The 22397-nt window shown below is 35.2% G+C and overlaps 1 protein-coding gene across 1 annotated transcript in view; it reads left to right on the forward strand.

Moving 5' to 3' along the window:
• inaE (inactivation no afterpotential E) overlaps positions 1 to 22397 on the forward strand; it is a 159663-nt gene that overhangs the window by 1083 nt on the left and 136183 nt on the right. The gene's annotated exons all lie outside the window — the stretch shown is intronic.

Genomic DNA, 22397 nt, shown 5'->3' on the forward strand with positions numbered 1-22397 from the left:
ATAACGATAATGATGTAGCAATCTGAAAAAAGTTGCAATAACCTAGAAATTCTTCACAGAAAAAATTTGCACGAATTTTGTGGCAGCTAATCCATTTTGATGCACTCACATACAAACACAGTTTTCTTTATGAATGCCGTTTTTCTGAGTGTAGTTTTTTCTGAATGATGTTTTTCTGAATCTATCATAGTTTGGAAAGTAACACCTACACCTACATTCATTATTTTCTATTATTTGCTCTTTTTCACGCTCGTAACAGTTTTTATTACTTAAACAATTCACTCATTTAGACATCTTTTCAACTTGAAATATGCTTTATTTATTGTCTACCATAGACATCTAAATCCCTTCTGACATCAATGGTACCAAACCATAAACATTTATGGTGTACCTCATCGTCGCATGTTAGTTGCATATACAGGGTTTTCCAATAAGAGGTGTTATTTTGATATTCAATCGTAAAAGATCAATGGTTTCATTGCTTGTGTGGCACGTAGCGCCGTCTTGTAGAAAGTAAACGTTGTCCAGATCAATACCATCCAATTCCGGCCATAAAAAAATCATTAATCATCTCTCGATAGCGCAATCCATTCACCGTAACTGTAGCTCCAGCCTCATTTTCGAAAAAGTAAGGTCCAATGACTCCGCCGGACCATAAACCAAATCAAACAAATCAACCATCAACCAAAGACACTCCACACAGCATCCCCAAAGATGACATAGGCCCTGAGGGAAATTATTTTCTTCAGCGCCTCCTGTGTGGAGTTAATATAAAAAACGCACCAAACAGTCACATGTTGAGGATAGAGAGGTTTTTCAACAATAACTCTTGGGTTTTCCGAGCCCCAGATGCGACATTTTTGCTTGTTGACGAAGCCACCGAGGTGGAAATGGACCTCATCACTCAAGATGATTTGCATTTGATTCACTCAAGTGAATTTTAATAATTTCAATGCGTTGTTGAAGCGTATATCGTTCCATTTTTATTAATGGCATAGTTTCTACTTGTCAAATGTCAAAAAATTACAGCTTCAAAAGTAACATCTACCGAAATAGCGGGCTATTTAAAATAACACCTCTTATTGGAAAACTCTGTATTTATTTTTTGGTAATTCTAATATATTGTATTACTTAAATTCTCATTTTGCCTTGTTTTTACACATGTTTTGCTATATTTTGCTGATTTGCAAAAGGCTCTTTATTATTTACGCATTTCTAATTTCTCACGGTATAGTTTATGTCACTACAAGTTATGTTATGTAAAAACCGAAAGGCGATATATAAATATACACTACAAAGCGACTGATGAGAATGATTCAATAACATTATTTTTTAATTATTGAAGACAATATTAACGATTCTTAAACGAAAATTTGAAACAGAAAAAGATATGGTCACATCTAGGACATGAACCCAGAACCCTCGCCTTGCCGGGGCGTCTTAGATAAAACCTTTTATATCCTATATTTTTCTGATTTTTCGGTTTCAAATTTTGAATCGCTAATATTGTCTTCAATAATTAAATATTATAATTTGAGGTTTTACTCTGTGTGTGCATTGAAACAGATGATGAAACTGAAGAATCGTTCATCATGTCTCTTTCTCTTTCGTTTCGGGTGTTGGACAACATCATTTATTATCTGATGGTTTTATGGTGTGGTGGGTACGTACTACATTATTTTTTTATATAAATACTTCTCTCTACAATTCTTCGGTCTGGGCATCTTCATTCAGAGCGTTCTTTGGTCTAGTCGTTCTTGGGCCAAGACGTTTATCAGATATATTTTGTTATTATTATTCAACTAGCTGACATGTACCCAGCGTTGCTGTGGGTTATTCTTAGGAGATAAACATATGCCTTTGCGGACTTTTCTGTACACCTTTTTAAGATATAAAATTCCGTAGCTCTTTATTTTGATGTTTCTCGTAAGGTTAAGCAATGTAAGCGCCCGAAAATATTTTTTTACAACTTGATTACAAAATTTCGACTTTTCTCTATTTTTTATAATTATACTAAATATGTATTGTATATAAAAACTTTCCGGAAGAAATTCTCTAAATGATAGTGAAAACCATATCAAAATCCGTTGCATAGTTAAGTAGAACTAAGCGCACAAACAAACAGACTCGGATAGCGACTTTATTTTATACTATTTAGAGATTTTGCTTCGTTACATATGCTTTATGTTTATTTCAACTCAATGAAAAATATTATTTGTTCATTCGCTGAAGTTCTTCAGTCAGGACGTTCTTCATCTATCCGCTATTCCTTCAATATTGCATTGCAGTTGTCTTTAGTATAACCCATAAAAGTACTATTCTCTAGGAGAGTTCTTCAGTTAGGAAATTCGTCTTCTACTAGCTTTTCAAAAAACATTTACATTATAGTACCTAATTAGATAGGTACTTCATTCTTCACGGTCGTTATTACATAAATTCTTCGGTCAGGACGTTTAACATCTGATCTCTTTTCCTTCCGTCATTTGCTTCGTAGTACCTACCAACCTAATTGGATTGGTACTTTTGCGTTCTGTATTTAAATTATTCTCAGACATGTTCTTTGCTCATACAAGACGTTCTTCGTCTACCCAATAATTTTAATTTATTTTCGCATTACAATGCTTTGTATTTTGTAACATTCCTGATTGCAATCCCAATGTATTCCAGTTTCCCGAGTTTCATAGCCCGAATGACTCCCGTTCTTCCTTTATACGCTGAAGTCTGCAGTACCTACCTTTTTCGTTGACTTTGACTGTCCATGAGATTTATAAGATACTTTTTACCTACATTTCAAATTCATATAGGTTTTTTGTCTTTTGCAATATTGTCAATATCTTCGTGATGTAGAATAAAATTGGTAGAAAACAACCCACCACAATTAGCATTCTGAGTTCATTCTGCAAGTCCCTATTGAAGAAGGGCCTTCAAGATTCTTGTCTCTGTTGATATTACTCCATCAACTAACATAATAGTTCCCACTTATTACTTATATAGATGGATTTCTTTTAGTTTCTCTTTCTGTTTGACATTCTTGAAGTCAACATCGGCCCTTCTTTTGTGGTTCTAATATGTTTCCTTTTCTTGGTGTCCATTTTCAAGCCTAACTAGTTACTTGTGTTGACTTTGTCACTGTCAACTGTTTATTATAAGTGCTTTAAGCAAGAAAAGCAGTGTCATCTTCGCCCTTGTTGTTGGTGGATATGCCATTTCTACGTACAGTGTAGGTATACCATCTGTTTATGCCTTTTTTAAAATCTTCAAAGTAAGCAAAGTTGTGCATTCTTGCTGAAATCCTGTACATATTTACATGTCATGTATTGTGATTTTCTTCACTTCCTACAGTATTATATTATGCAGTCTTCAATAGCACAAAAAATATGCTATACATTACGTAATTAAAAATTTTATTCTCTCAGACGACCGTGATGAAATAAGCCCCAAACATTTATATAACGTTTTATCAAGCATATAATTTGTATCTATCGTTACTGATTTTTTAAATAACTTTGTGTATAGCTTGCTTTACGTATGATGAATACCGTGTTTTGTATCTATCGTTACTGATTTTTAAATAACTTTGTGTATAGCTTGCTTTACTTATGAAGACCGTGTTTTGTTTGTTTTCCCTAAATTTAAAAAATACTTCTAATTTATTATCAGCTTTGTTACTGCCTCAGTTCATTTTTGGATCTTAAAAAATAGTATTTTAAATAAGTTTTTTGTTTAACGGACCTGATTGCGAATATATTTTACTTGTAGGTTGTGCAAATAATCACACAAATCTAAAGGTATTGATATACTTCGGCCCTATCAATGTTGACCCATCGTAAATTTACCAATAGTGCCTACGTATATATGTAGTCCGCCTCTCTCTAAACACATTACATATCACATCACAAATCACATCACATCACATCACAGCACATCACATCACATCTAAACACAGTCGTATTCGTAGGATCAGGATTTATAATGGAAAAATTACTTTTATGAGAGAATGATACTTTTAAAATTCTGCTTGAATCTTCTGGCATGGCGGGCGGCTAAATGCTAAAAGTCTCAAATTTTGCCCATTCATGATGTCTCTCACCCATCCTAAGTCCGCAATTATTTTCAGGACATAAGTTCATCTCATGTTTCAGAGGTATTTGTGTTTTGTCCAGTTTTATCACAGCATTCGTTCCATATAATCTGTTCAATTATTACATTAAGTTAAACAATTTAATTACCTAGGTACGTACAGCCGTTAAACCGACGAGGGATGAAAAGGGTTAACTAGGCGGAACAGCCGTCACGTGCGGTAATTGATCACATCTGCAATCTGCATATTCACATAGAGTGGCCGATTGCCAGTGACGGCGGGTCACGATCAATAATAATTGATCCCATTACCGGAGGTAGGTCAAATAACTAGGAGACTGCTAGCGGGGTCTGAATGGGTTGCTATTCTCGAGAGGCGAGTGGTTGAATTCGTATACGCCAATCGCCAAAGAAACGACAGACATGTCTAAATCAGATATATGTATGATTTAATATTATCTCCGTTAAGGCCCCGTAGTAAGCGTTCAAAGATGGTTCGAAAGGGAGATATGTAAATAAGAATGTTAGAGGGAGCGCGCTAATATTAAAAAACGATAATAATTAAGCGAAGGTGGGGAAAATATTTAATAAAACACGACTCGTTTGAAATTGAACAAAAATTTCTCGAAAAATGCTTTAGTTGCATTTAAAGATACACTGTGAAATTTTTCATGACTATAACATATTAAATAACAGAACAAAACGTGTTTTTAATAATTTTCGGAGCTTACTTTGTGATTTTTTTCTATCGAGGGAATTTCATATAATTATAATAAATGTATTGAGAAACATATTATAAATCGATAGAAATTAGGTAGCGGGACTTATCATTAATATCGTAATATTGTTTAATTTTGGGGAATTATCTTGTCTCAGACCTCCGTGGGAAATTTTGGCAGATCGATAAGCATCTTAATTCAGGATCCAGAGTTCGCGGGTTCTAAACCCGGCGGAACAAATAATTTTGTAATTTAAATCAAATGATTGACTGAGCTTAGCGAATTCCTGTTTTGACTCGACCACTTTGCATTTCGTGTGTCTAAATTTGTTTTTGTGTCCGGTCAATCATGTCAAGATGGTAGTCATGTGTGATAGTGCCTTTTTATTCCGCCAGAGCGCATGAACGTTACGACTGTTGTGAGCTATCAAGTCGGAGTAATCAACATTACGCGAAGTCTACTGTTCACAGAAGTACTAGTATATTGTTGAAGTTAGATCTACATAAATATATATGCATACACTCTCAATATAGCACCAGTGAGTATTTACTGTGAAAACACTGCTTGAAATGGCTTCAACCGTGTTTAGTAACCAGATATAGTGTTTCCGACCGCCTCCTTTCACATATCCTCCCCCTTTTCACTTCCTATATTCTCAAAACATTTTCCACTTTGGGGATTTCTTGAGATTCGTCTTAATAAACACCATTTACATCTTTCGATGTACCTACTCTGCACGCTATCATGTTTCCTCTATTCTCCCTGGATTATCAGTTAGGTAAATTTTGTAGATTAAATTATCTTAATTCAAAAAAACTTTTTGATCCATTAACAAAAAATTAATTCCTTTGAGTCAGTTTGGTAAATTTTTTATCGCAAATTGTAATAAAACAATTGAACGAGTCCATTTTTAATTTATCCGAGTCAATGACAATGGCATTTATGAAAAAATATAAAGATTTAAACACTTTTAAGGTTATGTAACCAAACTCTGTGTAAATTAGTGACTAGCGGCTTACCCAGCAGTCACCAATCACTTTCTACAGCCTACACTACAGTACGTTCCTACCCCCGAACTGATTAAACCAAAATCCTCCTGAATTAGCACACCGCTCCCTCCTATAGAACTATCCCTTCCAGCCCTCAGCCCTTAGCGTGATAATCAGAAAGCCTGGATATAAGTATTTGCAAGGGGCGGATTAGCTATAAAAATACACAAATATATATTTTACACCTGTATTATTGATGTCATTTTGTTGTCCGATGAAATATTAAAAAAAATTAAAATACAAAAATATATTTTTCCATCACGCGTCGCCACTGGGTACAGCCTAGCAGGTCACGTGATATGCACTCCGTCTTGTTCTAGCAGCAGGGAACACACGTGACAGAGCGCGTATCACGTCATCCATCACGACGTGTAGCAATGTGATCAGCGGTGAGTGCATTGAACCGGAGTTACAGAAAGACAATAGATCACAACCGAAATCAGTACTTATCGATCTGTCTTCTATATACAAATAAAAAAAATGTTGATGTTCATTTGTTCAAAATCTTAAATCTCCAAAAGTTCTTCACCAGTTGCTTTGAAATTTTGACACAAAGTTGCATTCGAATACGCATGTGTTTTTATATATTATATACCTGTTGGACGTAAAAGCAAAACGCGCTATTGTTTCTCTATCTGCACAGACAGACTGTGCCACAGCAACGCGTGGAGGGGTACAGCTAGTTTTTAATAAAATTATTTTCTATCCGCATATATTTTGAATCACTCAACATTCGACCCACGGAAATTTACCCTCAATCCGTCCCCGTTTCCTAGAGGGGCGGGCGAAAGACAATTCCAAAGAATTTTAATCAGAATGATTATTAATGCACGGCAGATTATTCATGAAACGTAACTAATTATAAACATGCCCTGTTTCTGTTCCCTGTGCCCCGCTTCTTGTACCTACCTTGTGCCTCGCGCCCTGTTCTGTGGGCGTTTGTTGCTTTGTTGGAAGTTTTGATGGCTGAAGAAATCTGCTACAGTCAAACCCTGTAAAATTGTAAAGGCCTATTTAAATGGGTTTTGAATTATGTAGCGTCTAAAACTCACATAAAATATGTTAAAAGCTTCGTATTTTTCAAGTGGTAGATATTCTTAGTTTCGCCCTTTATCCTTATGCCGTTATTCAGAATCGGAACGTCGCACAGTGGGCTGAAAATCGCCTTTTATAGACAGAGAGACTTGAATTTTCAAGGGAATTTTTTGGCTAGAAATGGATTGTGCTGATCATTGCTATGCTATAAAATTTCGTATGAAGCAATTGCGTGTACAAATGAACGAGTTATCATTTTTTTAAGAAAAATTTGTTTGGCGCTGACATTAAAAATGAGGCTATCTCTGGAATCATAAGGTTGGCCATTATATCCTTAAACACAGATATACTACTATTTATTTGTATTTTTTTGACATACTTCGTATTGTGGCGCAACATGCGATTTTTTTTTTTAAATCCTCAAAGTTGAAAAAAACTTTTTTATGTTGATGATTCATTTTAATGTTTAAATGCTTTACATATGAGTATGCTTTGTCTAGTTTACAATATTTTATTGACACGGATCAGCAGAATCCATTTCTAGCCAAAAAAAAAGACTCTTGAAAATTCAAGTCTCTATGTCTATGGAAGGCGATTTTTAGCCCACTGTGCGTCCCTTGAAATACGTCGATAAAAATCAATAGATTTGCCCTCTTCATCAAAACTTATCAAATTAAATATTTGGTCGCTGTTGAAAAGTTGTTGAACTTTTTAAATATTTTATTTATTTATTTAGGACTCCGCATTCCGATATTCTACCGAAATATGTATAACATACCTACTTCCCTTGAACACTTGAAACCCATCTAGCTCTGTTATTTTACACGTTAAAGGTATGAAAAAATTCAAAGCGTTCCTTTAAATGCTACTTAATACATTTGGCGACAAATTTTTGCTTTATTTTAAATAAGTCATGGTTTATTAAATATTTTTGCTTTGTTAATTATAATAGTTTTTTATATTGACACCGTCCCTAAACATTCCTATTTACATGTCTCCCTTTCAAAACATCTTCTTTTTCTTTTTAAACGCTTACAATGGAGCTTTAAACAAACTTACGAAATAATACAAAAAAGTTCCGAAATCTAAATTAAAAAAAACATAATAATAACAATTTTTTTTCTTGATAATCTAAAACAAACTATTTCTACTTCTATATGTAAGAAATATAGCCGTGCTAAGTGATTAGATCTGAATTTCCAGGTACTACCAACATTTATATTTCCGACCGACAATATCCTCCAATTGGGGAATATGCCACATTCCCTCTGGCCCCTGGACAATTGGGAGAGTAGTTGAAACTCTTGTGCGCTATTCACATTAAAAAAGTGTTGCATTCTTTCCGAATCTCCACAAAAATTTATATTACAATGAAAAAATCTCCGAATGCAACAATGACCCTAAAAAATATGGAAAGTCTTCAAGGAAGCTACCAACTCATACAAAGCCACCGACGTCTTAAACTCTCTCAAAATCAATGATAACACTGTAGACTTTACATCGAAACCTAACACAATTGTCAATCAATTAACCATTATCTTGCAAATATAGGTTCAGAACCAGTAAATAAAATCAAAATAAATAATCATACACTTGGCCCTAGCAACCCCGCAACCAAGGAAGAATTCCCAACACGCCTCGTTTTAAAACAGTTACAGTACGCCGCCGCACGCCTCTGAGATTTCAAATTCTAATTTCTACAGCAGTCTCAGTTTACTTTCATCCTTTCGTTGATAGTTTCTAGCCTCACTGACATATTAGTCGACTTAAATGCTAGTAGTCCAGTCAGTGGGGGATAAAAAAGGGCTCCACCTTGCAAAAGGTTAGGTAGTAGCGATTTTCACATATGTTATTAAGATTGGGACTCTAAAGAAAAAAAAAAGTTTTCGACCTTGGGGGGGTCGAGCTCGATCCGCCATCTTGGATTGAAGGTGCCAAAATTTGGTTTTTTCAAAATAATTATGAATTGGTTGATTTTACAACCAAATTGTTGAAGGCAAACTTAAAGACAACTAAATTACCTACATTTTTTGTTATGAGTTTTTTTTTGTAAGTTTAATAAGTAACAAGTTACAGCGGTTGAAAGAAGAAAATTTTGACAAAAAATTGTAAAACCCCAATTTTCTTTATAAATTTTGTACAAACATATTACACAATATCATTTTAACGTATTTCTACGTTACAATATACTTATATAGCATCATCCGTGTGCTCGATGACGTTGATTTGTTATAGTGGGATCCTACTATAACAAATCAACTGCTGACTTGGCAACACTGATTGAGTCCTGGTTACAGGACGTTGCCTGGATGCTCATGTCTGCAGATGTTCTTTTCGGTGAAACAATGCCAGTTCAAGTTTCACAAGAACGATTTTTAGCCAGTGAAAATAACAAAGTCCGTCTGATTTCGATGCTTACAAAGCAATTTATACAGGATGATTTTACAGTTAAGCAGGCTGAAGAAGATGCTGATGAGTTGATTGTCAATACTTCGATTTCCTTGTGTTCATCATATGACGCTGTTTTCATTATTGGCGAAGACGTTGATCTCCTAGTTCTGTTGACAGCATTAGCACCACCCAAAAGTAGTATATATCTTCGCAAACCCGGGAGAGGCAAAACTTTTGAAAGACTGTATTCCGCGAATAGTGTGAAATACAAAGAGGCGGCTGAGAATATTCTGTTTCTTCATGCCTTTAGCGGCTGCGATACAACATCGTCCTTCTTCAACTAAGGAAAAACAAAATTTTGTTCGCTTGTGCAAAACGACACAAGACTCAATGCCATGATAGGAATCTTCAAACAACATGATGCAACACCAGAAGACATAGCAGTTGCAGGAACACGCTTTCTTGTTGCTTGTACAGGGGTGACATGGATAAGGAAACCTTGGAAGAAGTCCGCTACAAACGTTTCGCAAAGTCGACAACAAAAAGCAAATTCAGTCTTGCCTCTTTGCCACCAACGAACGACACTGCACGGTACCATGCATTTAGAACGTACCATCAAGTCCAAAAATGGTATGGAATCCAAAAAAATCCAGAAACTGGGGCTAGAAACGTGACACCAACGGGCTTGTTCCAGTAAGAATGACAAAGAAACCAGCACCCGAGACTTTATTAAAATTTATTTCATGCAATTGTAAAAAAGGATGCGGCGTTGCATGTAGCTGCAGGAAAGCTGCATTGAAGTGTTCTATTGTATGTGGGTGCTGTAATGGTCAAACATGCCGAAATTCGCCAGAGGACGTCGAGGACGAAGAAAAAGAGATTTTGTCAATGGAAGCCCAGAATCTCAGTATCACAGGCAATGAGTTAGATCAGCGATTCTTAACCTCGGGTCGCGACCCAAATTTGGGTCGCGAGAGGTTTTGGGTTGGGTCGCGGAAATCGCGTATTGATATCCCGATCGATGTCACTAAACTAGTATAGTCACAATTATTACTACTCTCAGAACAAGGACATCTATTGTTCACAATCGCGACATGTTAGTTCTGTTTTAATGGGCGGAAGGGCGCGGGGCGCAAAGCGAGGAGTGCGCGCCATCGCCACCGCTCGGCTCACGCAGTCGGCATCGCTCGGTTCGGCTCGGTCACCACCCGCGCCGCCCGCCGCACCGCGCTGGTCGGTCGGTCTCGTCTCATCTCGGTCAGTTTGCTAGCGAGTTTGTTTACGATTGCACGCTCGTTCTCATACTGTTTTACGTGAATAACGTTTATACTTGACTACAATACACTCTTTGTTGACAACTACAAAGTGCTACAAAATTGTGATAATCAATTGTGGAAGATTAAAAGTGCAACTCGCGATTGCTGTTATCGAAAGAAGGTAAAATATTTTTTTCCAATAAATGACATTGTTAGCCTACAATTCGCCGATGAACGAATAGAATAGTATATTTCTATAATTTGTCGTTTTGTTTCAGTAAGTCTTTCGAATTGTGGACAGTCATGGCGAAACGGATGTTAACATACAAGCAAGAATTTTTAGCCTTAGGATTTATTGAAATAAAAGATCGCTCTGGTGTGCCACGTCCACAATGCGTGGTTTGTACGCAACTTCTTTCAAATGAATCGCTAAAAATAAACAAATTGAAGAGACATCTCGAAAAAGTCCATCCAACGTACGCAAATAAACCGCTTGCTTTTTGGAAAGAAAAAGAAACACAAACAAAGCGCATGAGACTTGATGCACCATCAAGTTCAGCAACAGTTTCGTTAGAAAAAACTACCTACGCTTCTTTCGAAGTAGCTTTAAAAGTAGCTCAATGTAAAAAACCCCATAGTATTGCTGAGCAGTTGATTAAACCAGCTGCAATAGCCATGGCAAGAACTGTCTGTGGAGATGAAATTGCGAAGAAGCTGGAAATGGTGCCAATTTCAAACGATACTGTGAAAAAGAGAATAGATTTAATGTCATCAGATATTTTAGAACAATTAATAACGGATCTCAAAAAAGCCATCAAATTTTCAATTCAAATCGACGAATCAGTTGATATTGAAGATTTCCCACAGCTGTTGGTGTACGTAAGATACAGAACTCCACAAAATTTCAATGAAGAGTTCCTGCTTTGTGAAAAGCTCTCTGAAACTACAACTGGGGCTGATATATTTCTTTTAATAGACAAGTTCTTTGTGGAACACCAATTACTGTGGGACAATTGTCTCGCAGTCTGTACAGATGGAGCACCGGCAATGATAGGGAGTCGCATCGGGTTTTGTGCCAAAGTCAAGGAACGAAATCCAGAGGTTGTTTTAATACACTGCTTTTTACATCGAGAAAACTTGGCTACACGTGATATGCAGCCAGATCTACATCAGGTGTTACAGGACGTAATACAAATTATAAATTTCATAAAGGCACGCGCTATGAACTCTCGGATATTTCGACTGATGTGCGAAGAAATGGGTTCAGAACACCAGAATTTATTATACCATTCGGATATTCGCTGGCTATCCCGCGGAAAGATTCTAGCTAGAGTTCTTTCTCTTAAAACAGAAATAGAAATATTTTTGACAGATAAAAGACACAAATGTGCTGATCGCTTCAGTGACAACAAATGGATGGCTAAATTGGCATATTTGGGTGATATTTTCCACCACTTGAATCAGTTGAACACAGAAATGCAAGGTCAAAATCGCACTGTAGTAGACATTTATGAAAAAATTACTGTTTTTAAAAACAAAACAAAACTTTGGCAAAATAAAATTGCTCAATGTCAATTGGCAGCGTTTCCAACATTAAACTTGTTTTTGGAAGATCTTAATCTTAATGGCAACCGTATTTTCGTGGAGACCATGCCTATTTTTTTAGAACATTTGAGAAGACTTGAAAATGAAATGGAAAGATATATTCCACAAAATGTCCATATCGTGAAATACAGTTGGGTAAGAAATCCATTTGAAGTAGATGTAATGGGCGTTGAAAACGATTCAGCTGGATTACAAGAAGAATTGCTCGAAATGCAAGGTGATGCACTTTTAAAAGAGAGATTTGCCAGAACGAGTCTCACAAAATTTTGGGCACAATTATCTGGGAAACCTGTTCTGAGCAATGAAGCTGAAAAAGCCCTGCTACCTTTCCCAACTACTTATTTATGTGAAGCAGAATTTTCATGCCTTGCTGTTATGAAGAATAAGTACAGGAATAGGTTGGATCCTCAGCATGACATGCGGTGTGCACTTTCTATAAACATAACTCCACGTATACATGATCTTTGTTCAAAAATACAACACCAGGGTAGTCACTGATTATTTTGCTGTAAATTTTTTAACTGTTTTAATGCTGGTCTGATTTTAATACAGAACATTTAAATAAATTTGTTTATTTCTAATTTTACCAATACATCGTATAAATTTTATAGTATAAAATTACATAACCTGTCAATGGAAAAAAAATAAAAAATTAGATTAGGGTCGCGTACTTCAAATATATTCGTACCTTGGGTCGCCAGCCAAAAAGGTTAAGAACCACTGAGTTAGATGATGACATTGATGACGAAGACTGTTATTAAGTAACATAATTTATAGTAACATAATTCATAGTAATGTAACATAATTTAGAAATCTACCATCGCTGGTATATCTGTCGAGTAGACCTACTGGGGATACCACAATAAAAAAATGCCCATGTTCCCTACCTCATGGTGGTGTGGAAATGAATTAACAAAATTATTATAATTATGTAATGAATCTTCTTCTTCTTCGATGGCGCTACAGCCCATATCGAGCTTTGGCCTCCTGCAACAGTCGCCTCCAACTCCTCCTGTCCTCAGCGGCTGACTTCCAGTTTGTCACCTGGAGAAGCTGTGCTGCATCCCCTCTTACCTCATCTTCCCACCTCAGTCTGGGTCTTCCCACTTTTCTCTTTCCACCTGGGTGACCAGTCAGAATTCTTTTTGGGACGCGTGTATCCGGCATTCTCTGTACATGCCCAGCCCATCTCAGCCTGAGGAGTCTCATGTGTGCAGAGATGCTAGGGGCCTTATATATATCGTACAATTCTATATTGTGCCGGATACGCCACTGTTCGCCCTCTTTCACGGGTCCACATATTCTTCTCAACACCTTTCTTTCAAAAGTATCCAGCATTTCAGCCATCTTTACCGTCAGTGTCAGCGTCATTATGTAATGAATAACCCGAAAAAATTACAAAGTTGGGAATTTCATCATTTTTCAGAAAAATATTCACATTTCCGCCACTGTAACTCGTTACCTATTAGACTTACAAAAAAAAACTTTCTACAAAAAATGTAGGTAATTTAGTTGTCTTTAAGTTTGCCTTGAACAATTTGGTTGTAAAAACGACCACTTCACAATTATTTTGAAAAAAACAAATTTTGGCACCTTCAATCCAAGATGGCGGGTCGAGCTCGACCCTCCCAAGGTCGAAAACTTTTTTTTTTCCTTAGAGTCCCAATCTTAACAACATATATCAAAATCGCTACTACCTAACCTTTTGCAAGGTAAAACTCCCCACTGACTGGACTATAGTTTTTTATGTAACATATCTCATATCTCTTTCGTTGTTTAGTGTATATCTCTTGTTTCGAGTTTCTGCTGCTCCGCGCCTCGAATTCGGCACAAATGTTTCGACTCATCGCCATCGGTTCGAATTTGAAACAAATGGTTTTTGAAACGCATTGTGCATTATATTTCGACTTCCCTTTGATGAGATGCCAACGTAAAAACGAGATCCAGTTGCATACATTTCATAATCGGTTCGGCTGAGAGAAATAGTTTTGCAAAATTTTCTATGCTTCCGAATGCAAAAATATGCACATATTCAGAATGCGATAGATTTCAGACGCATATGAAATTTGGCTCCTATATCAAAGTGATAAATATTCATTGGAACACTGTAATTTAGTCTGCATCACTTTAATTTACAATAAAATGCTAACCAGTTTAGTCCAACAGTGCCTTTGTCGTGGTCTCTGAAAAGATAATTCCTGGAAGTGTGATCCTACACCAATTTTAAATACTTCTAGGCCCCAGACAGGTCAATGAAATTGATTATTTGTTCAAAAAGATTCAATATTTGTAAAGGTTTCATCAATTTCAGTAGAAGTGATGAAATAATTACTTAACGTTTGATAAAGCTGATTAATTAAATTCATTATTTTTCTCTTCGGACATTTCAGAGCCTGTAAGAATAGTCGTGAAGTTTCTACCATTATTCCAGTATACCCTATATTACTATCATATATTATTGCATAAATTAATTAATTTATTTGAATAAGAATTATAAATTAGAGCGATAAAAACCATGACACTTCTCTTTAGTAAACATTTAGTCACACGTTTATAATACATAAATCACTGAACAGGTAATCCCTAGAAATGTAATCTGAAAGAAAACTGATGACGCCAATATTATTTACACTCCACTTTTTGACTCCTACTTCCAAGGCAGCCAGATTACATTCTTTATCTGCTAAAGAAAGAATTTACGAGTCGACGAAACGACCCGTTCTCATGTGGAAGATGTCGACCGCGTACAGATTTTGGGTGCGTGTTTGCGTGTTTCCCGACTGTGCTTGGTGCAGAAGGGATCAATGACGGTAGTTTCTCGGAGCAACTTCCATTAAAATACTGGTAAAACAAAGACACACTTTCCACCTGACGTCTGTCAAGATAGGAGAATCTATCAAACAGAAAGCCCGTTTCTGCACAGCGTCAAGGGTTTGTCAAGTATTTTGGAACTTCAGACCAGAGGTGGCCGCCAAATTTAACAATCGGGTGCATTTGCGATTTGTACTGGGTCAGTAGTTGTGTAGTTGTTTGACTATATTGTCATTTCGATCTCTTTTAGACGTTATCAGACTTTATTGGGTCTTTGAAACATTAAATTCGACGAGGTTATTCTCACTCCGACAGGGAACACTATCGAGGTAACCGTCTGTGTGTTTTTGGGGGTCATGCTATCATAGACTGTACTGTCATCCACGTAGCAATGAATTTGTGGATACGACAAAAGGTCATTGATGTGCAACAAAAACAAAATGAGAGACGAAACTGATTCCTGTGTAACGCCAGCATTTTTTTGAATGCGAGTAGTGAATGAATAAAGAATGTAGGATGTTAGTAAGAAGGTAGTTTTTTGACAAGTCCTCGATGCCAAAACCGATCAAACCCGACCCGTGCAACCGTTTGTGTCTCAAATATGCGTCACACACGCGAGAAGATCACCGCACGAATGGCTCCACCGGAATCCGTATCGACGGTCGTTAATAATTTTGTTCTTCTCGAGATATATGAGCAGTTTTTCGTTGATCGCACGTTCAATTACCTTAGACAGAACAAATGTGATCACTATGGGGCGGTAGTTGGCCGGGTTATAGCGTTCAACCTTCTTTGAAATAGAATGAATAAATAAAAATAATAAAAAGCTTCGTCAATTTTGATGACATTGATCAAAAGTTTGATCAATTTCATCAAAGTAAGGAAAAATTAGCTTTTTTCGGAAACTCGAACACCCCTACAATACACTGCTATCGTGTTATCTCTTCAGTGTATCATAATAATTCATAATACAATGTTATCTCAGTAAGTCGAAGTCGTATGGTAAATTCATTAAAATAATATGAGTAAATTACGTTGAATAATAATCTACTGAATAATTGAATAAATATATTATGCTTGATGACTAACTTGTCAATCAATTATTTGGTTCGTATCTCGTGGGTTAGTGACCCACTGAATGCTGCATGAGTATGTGAGATGAAACTATCGACATCTCATCCAAAACGGATACATCCGGTTATTTTAAGATCAGACAATGAGGACACAGGGATGGAATATGTCGAATATGATCCTACTGTTCGGTGTGAAAGGTGTATTGATAGATGGGTTATAAGTTATAAATACGGCGAAATAACCACGGAGAATATTAATATCTGGATTTTATTGAAAAGAGAAATGTACGATAATATTTGTTTATTCTATATTTCTGATAAGCCGTTGAGTAATAAAGTTTTTATGACCTTGCCAAGAATTGTAGTGAGAACAAAATTATGAATGGATGAAATGTTGTCACTTCGAAAATCGGTCGATTACATGGTAAAGTGGTCCAGACCTACGGGTTCAATAAAAGCCAACAACGAGATTTAGACGGTTTTGGTTCAATCCTAGATGGTCGAGCGGTCCAGAGCTACGGGTTCAATCAAAACTACATCCGAGATTTAGGTGGTTTTGGTTCAATTCTAGATGGTCGAGTGGTCCAGAACTACGGGTTCGATCAAAACTACCTCCAAGATTTAGGTGGTTTTGGTTCAATCCTAGATGGTCGAGTGGTCCAGAGCTACGGGTTCGATCAAAACTACCTCCAAGATTTAGGTGGTTTTGGTTCAATCCTAGATGGTCGAGTGGTCCAGAGCTACGGGTTCCATCAAAACTACCTCCAAGATTTAGGTGGTTTTGGTTCATTCCTAGATGGTCGAGCAGTCCAGAGCTACGGGTTCAAGTCCCCCGAAGCAAAGTCCTCCATAATAGACATTCTTACCAATAACCTTCAGAAGTATCGAACCAAAGTGACGCGTGTGAGAGTATTGAATGTATCGGCAGCATCTCCTATCCTTATCCTATATTCGTCTTCCTCTACCCTTTACCTACATTAGTAGTTAAATATAGTTTTTATGCATAATAAAACTCCGATCAACTTTCCCATAAGGAACTTTCTTGATCGTACATAACCTCAAGCTGTTTGTTTCTTACAAATAATTTATTGTTGTACAAACAACGTTTTACCAAAACCGGCGGTAGTCGTAGAGATTAAAAGATTGTCGGTTATTATCTTTATTTTTACAAGTAAACCAAAAATGTTTGAATATTTATAGCTAATAGCTATGTGAACATAAGACTTCGGGTAATGCTGATTTCTCTTGCAAGACAGCTCGCAACAGTCGCAACGCTCATGCGCTCTGGCGAAATAAAAAGGAATTATCAAACACGGCTACCATCTTGACAGTATTGACCGGAGACACGGAACACACAAACCATTTTTTTTATTTTTTATTTATTATTATTACACGCCCTAATGGGCTTTTACACACCACAAAGTTTAATAGTAGAGTATCACAGTTATTATAGATTCTACAAAATTAAAACAATAAAGGAAACATAATACAACGAAAAAAGAAAAAAATATTAAATGTTACAACAAAAGCATATAATAAAATAAGATACATTAGTAAAAATGATAAGAAGTCTCACATAAATAGATATTCAAAATAAAAATAAAAATATATATATTGCGGAAATTATAGATGTCTATTTGTGTCTCGATCTATAAAAGAATTGAAATAAACAATATTTATATTGATTATTTTTAAGATGAAATATATCTCCCAGATCAGAGTATTTATTTCCGAGACGGTGAAGTCTTGGAATTGGGGAATTTTGATAAGACAGTGTCCTTGTGTTGTAAAAATAAAAGGGTAGTAAATTTCGGCAAGATCTTTTGGGTATGTGGATGCTGATTAATTTGAGTAACTCAGGACAGTAAATTTTGTAATGAAGTATTTTATGTAGTACTATTAAATCTGTGTTTATTCTTCTTTCAGAAAGTTTTAATAGGGACAATTTATCTAGTAAGTAGTTATAATCAATGTTTTCTACAGGAATATGCAATTTATAGTTTATATACTTCAAGAACTTATGTTGAATCTTTTCAATATTATCGGAATGAAAATTGTAAAAGGGAGACCATAATGTAGAGTTATACTCTAGTTGGCATCTAACAAGGGTTTTGTACAACATGATAAATGTGCCTAAATTATTGAAGTCTTTTGAAATTCTCAAAACAAATCCAAGAGTCTTAAGAGCCTTATTGATAATGTTATTAATATGATACACAAAAGTTAGTTTGCTATCGAACAATATACCTAGGTCAATAATTTCACTGACGCAAATTAAGTTTTTATCATTTAATGTATATTGAAAAAATATTGGATTATTTTTTCTGTAAAAATTAATGAACTGACATTTCTTTATGTTCAATGCAAGTTTGTTGATAGAGCACCATTCAGAAAGATTTCTCAAATTATTTTGTAATATAATGCAATCATTTATGTTATTAATCTCTTTATAAAGTTTCAAATCATCAGCAAAAAGTAATACTTTTATGTTAGTAAATATATCAACAATGTCATTTATGAATATAATAAACAAAATGGGCCCTAAATGAGAGCCTTGTGGCACTCCACTTGTGGCTATAAATGTGTATGAATTTGTGCCATTTATTTTCACACTAAGACTTCTATTGGACAAATAACTAATAAACCAATTTAATAAACTACCATAAACTCCAAGTGTGGCTAATTTATTAATTAATATTTTGTGACACACCTTATCAAAGGCCTTGCTAAAATCAGTGTATATTGAGTCAACCTGGCATCTGTTTGCTAAAGAATTGGATATGAAGTTTTCGTATATTAGTAAATTAGTTAAAGTAGATTTATTTGAACAAAAGCCATGTTGGTAGGAAGTTATAATTTTTTGTATGTTGGAAGTTATCTTAGAGAGTACAATTTTTTCAAAAAGTTTGGGTATCGCTGATTGGATACATATCGGTCTATAATTTGTAATGTCCGTTTTGTCCCCTTTTTTAAAAATAGGGGTAAGAAAACTGTGTTTCCATGTATCAGGGAAACAACCTGTTTCTAGAGACTGATTAAAAATTAGGAAAAGAGGAACAGTTAGGCCGTTTAAACATTCCTTAATTAACACCGGTGGAATATTATCAGGTCCAGCATTTTTTCTAACATCTAACAAATTTACATGCTTTTTGATATCATTAATTTCTATGCGTATTTCAGATATATCCAGACTAAGATTTGATGAGAATTGGGGAATTTCGTTGCTAGGTATATCCTCTTCATATACAGACTTAAAATAATCGGCGAATAAGTTTACAATGTTTTCATCATTACAACCAATTTTCCCATTGAAGTTCATACAAGGAGGAATACCCAAGTTATTATTTTTTTGAGAATTAGTGTAATTCCAAAAATTTTTTATGTTTACACGAATATCATTTTCAATTTTATCAATATAATTTTTATAGCACAATTTTGAGATTTTACAACACTCCTTTCTTAACAATTGAAATTTATTGTAATCACTTGACATTCTGGATCGCTTGTAATTTATATGAGCAATTTTCTTTTTATATGTTAATGTGATCAATTCGGGGCTAAACCAGTTTGGAAAATGAGAAATTTTATTATGTCGAATGGGCACAAAATTTGCAATGGCATCATTAAGAATAGAATAAAATGTATTGACATTATTGTTAATATCTGTGTTTTCCAGAAAAGACCAGTCTGTTGAATTTAAGAAATCAGAAATTTTAGGAAAATTTGCTTTATAAAAATTATAATGCGACTTGACATTTTTAAGATAAGTGTTGTTAATAAATGGAATAGTTATATCAAGAGGAGGATGGTAGAGGTCTACAGGCAATATTTCAACCAAGGATTTACATACGGTAGCAGTGGGCTCACTGCAAAACACTAGATCAAGAAGACGACTATTTATATTAGTGATAGTGTTTAATTGTGGGATTGATAAGTAATTCGACATACCCAGAATCTCTCTTTCGCTGAGATTTGTAGTTGACAAATTAACACCAGATAATTCGGGGTCGTCATGGTTCCAACATATATTTGGCAAGTTATAATCACCTATTATTACAAGTTTAGCACTAGGATATTTAAACCTTAAAATTTCTACATCTTCCACGTGATTCTTATAAAGCTGTGAATTAGAAGATGGCGGGAAATATACACATCCTAATATTAACTTGCCAGCATTTTTATTTTCGAGCAACACGAATATTTGTTCAACATCACTATTTTTAATTTTAAGCACTTTCGAAGTAACCCTTTTGTGGACAGCTATCAGGACTCCTCCGCCTCTTGTATTGGAGCTGGTTTTTAGACTCCGGTCTACTCGATAGATGTTGTGATTTTGAAATCCAAGTTCAGCCGAGAAGATTGATGGGATTAACCAAGTTTCCGTTAACATGATGACGTCGTGTGAGAAAGTCGGTACATTTATTCTGAAATCATTTAATTTAGTTCTGATGCCTCTGATATTCTGATAGTATAGGTTACATTTATTTAGTTGGAGTTTTTTGGCAAAACATTGATAATTTTGGGGAGGTTATTAATATATTTTATAGTTAAATTTGGTTCGCCATTTTTCTTTCTAGTTTCTAGTTCGTCCCGAAGTATCATAAGTTGTTTTCTTTGTTGACTCGTCTGATCGTTGCCGGCTTTAACACCATCTTTGAAATTTTTGTTATTAATTAAGATTGTCCGGACTAAATGCTCCTCATTGAGTTCTATCTTGATTGGTCTACATTTATTTGAAATTTTCTTCGTTCCCAACCTGTACATTTTAATGTCTTGAGTATTAATGGTAATATTAATATTTTTCAGAGCCGTAGTAACTTTTTTTTACAGAAAGATAAAATGTAAATTGGTGAAGTCGAATATGACTTTGCTTACGCTCTGTCAATAATAAGACAATTATGTAATATTTTCAATTAAATTAAAAAATTTTACGAAGGTTGGTAAGATGCTCGGCTAGTAGTCGGACGGATTGGGTTCGATTCTCATAGACGGTAATGGACTTGCTTATTGAAAAGATCTTTACGTTTTTTTACGATCTTGGGGTTAATACATTCATATTTCTTTTTAATATTTGGGTGGAAAACAAACACAGAATTGAAGAAAAAAAAATCTGAATGTTTTTAAAGTCATAATACCGATTAGGTTAAATTAAGTTAATTGATCGCCCCATCTCTACGCTGCGTGGGGCGACCATCTTGAACGCTTCCCCCGTATCAATTCAATTATTAACGGCTCTATGCTCTGTTTCCAATATTGAATTTGGTCAATTCGAAACAAGAAAATTAAAAGCTATTTCAGTTAAAAATGTTTAGGTTGTGAAAATCACTAGAAACTATCCAATTAAAAGATTTATAAAATAATAGCAGTGTACACAATCTAACAGAACTAAACCAGAGACAATATCTTAAGCAATATATTAACAACCTGTTGGGAATTGAGTTAGCTAAGAGCTTCAAATATGCACACATAGAGGGCAGTGCAAAGAGCTTGCTTGGAAGTCCGCAAGATGGCAGCTAGTAGTCAGTATCGCTAGGGCCAGTTAGGCTGCTTCCAGACAAACTTTGTGTTTGCAGATCTCATTTAGCCAGCTCCTAGTTAGGTCAACCATCGAAGTCAATCTTGTAATACGCGAAGTATTGAATAAATCCCTTATTTAATATAAAGAACTTATTCTTTAAAATCTCCTTCCAGGACGAGTTGTAGAACTGTTTGTGCGAACACGACACAACCGTAATGATGTAATAATTTATTTATTTAAGTAATATTATTATGTATTTCTTTAAACAATCAGTAATAAATTACGTGCAATACAATAATAATGAACTTCAGTGTTGAAATGAGCAGAAAGCCGGAATTAAAACAATGTAAACGAGATTGACTTCGCTTCTAAGAGCACGTTTATTATTAATTGCGTTTTCCAGAGCAAATAATTAGAAAATTAAAAAAATGGTTGTTAAAGGGGACAAAGAAAACATGACAAGCTGTATTTTCACCTATTTTCAGACCTCTGAAACTGAACTGACCCGGAAATCCAATAACCCAAGGAAAGTGAAACGAAATTTTTGATTAAAATTTCTTAGGACGGGTTGTTTCGGAGAATCTGAACAATTCATCAAATTTCAACGTTCATTTACGAATTCTGTGAAAGACTTATTCAAGTTCTGTTTTTATATCATTGTAGGCTAGTTGCTTGACAAAACTGAAATAAAAACAGAACTTGAAAAAGTCTTTCACAGAACTTGAAAATGAACGTTGAAATTTGATGAATTGTTCAGATTCTCCGAAACAACCCGTCCTTAGTGTCATAGAAAATGAACGAATAATAATTTATTTATTGATTAACGCCATTTTCGGGGCTTTTACATATGAATATTTAGA

Source organism: Hesperophylax consimilis, chromosome 27, assembly GCF_061612785.1.
Source record: "Hesperophylax consimilis isolate HC1 chromosome 27, BYU_Hcon_1.0, whole genome shotgun sequence".
Taxonomy (NCBI): domain Eukaryota; kingdom Metazoa; phylum Arthropoda; class Insecta; order Trichoptera; family Limnephilidae; genus Hesperophylax; species Hesperophylax consimilis.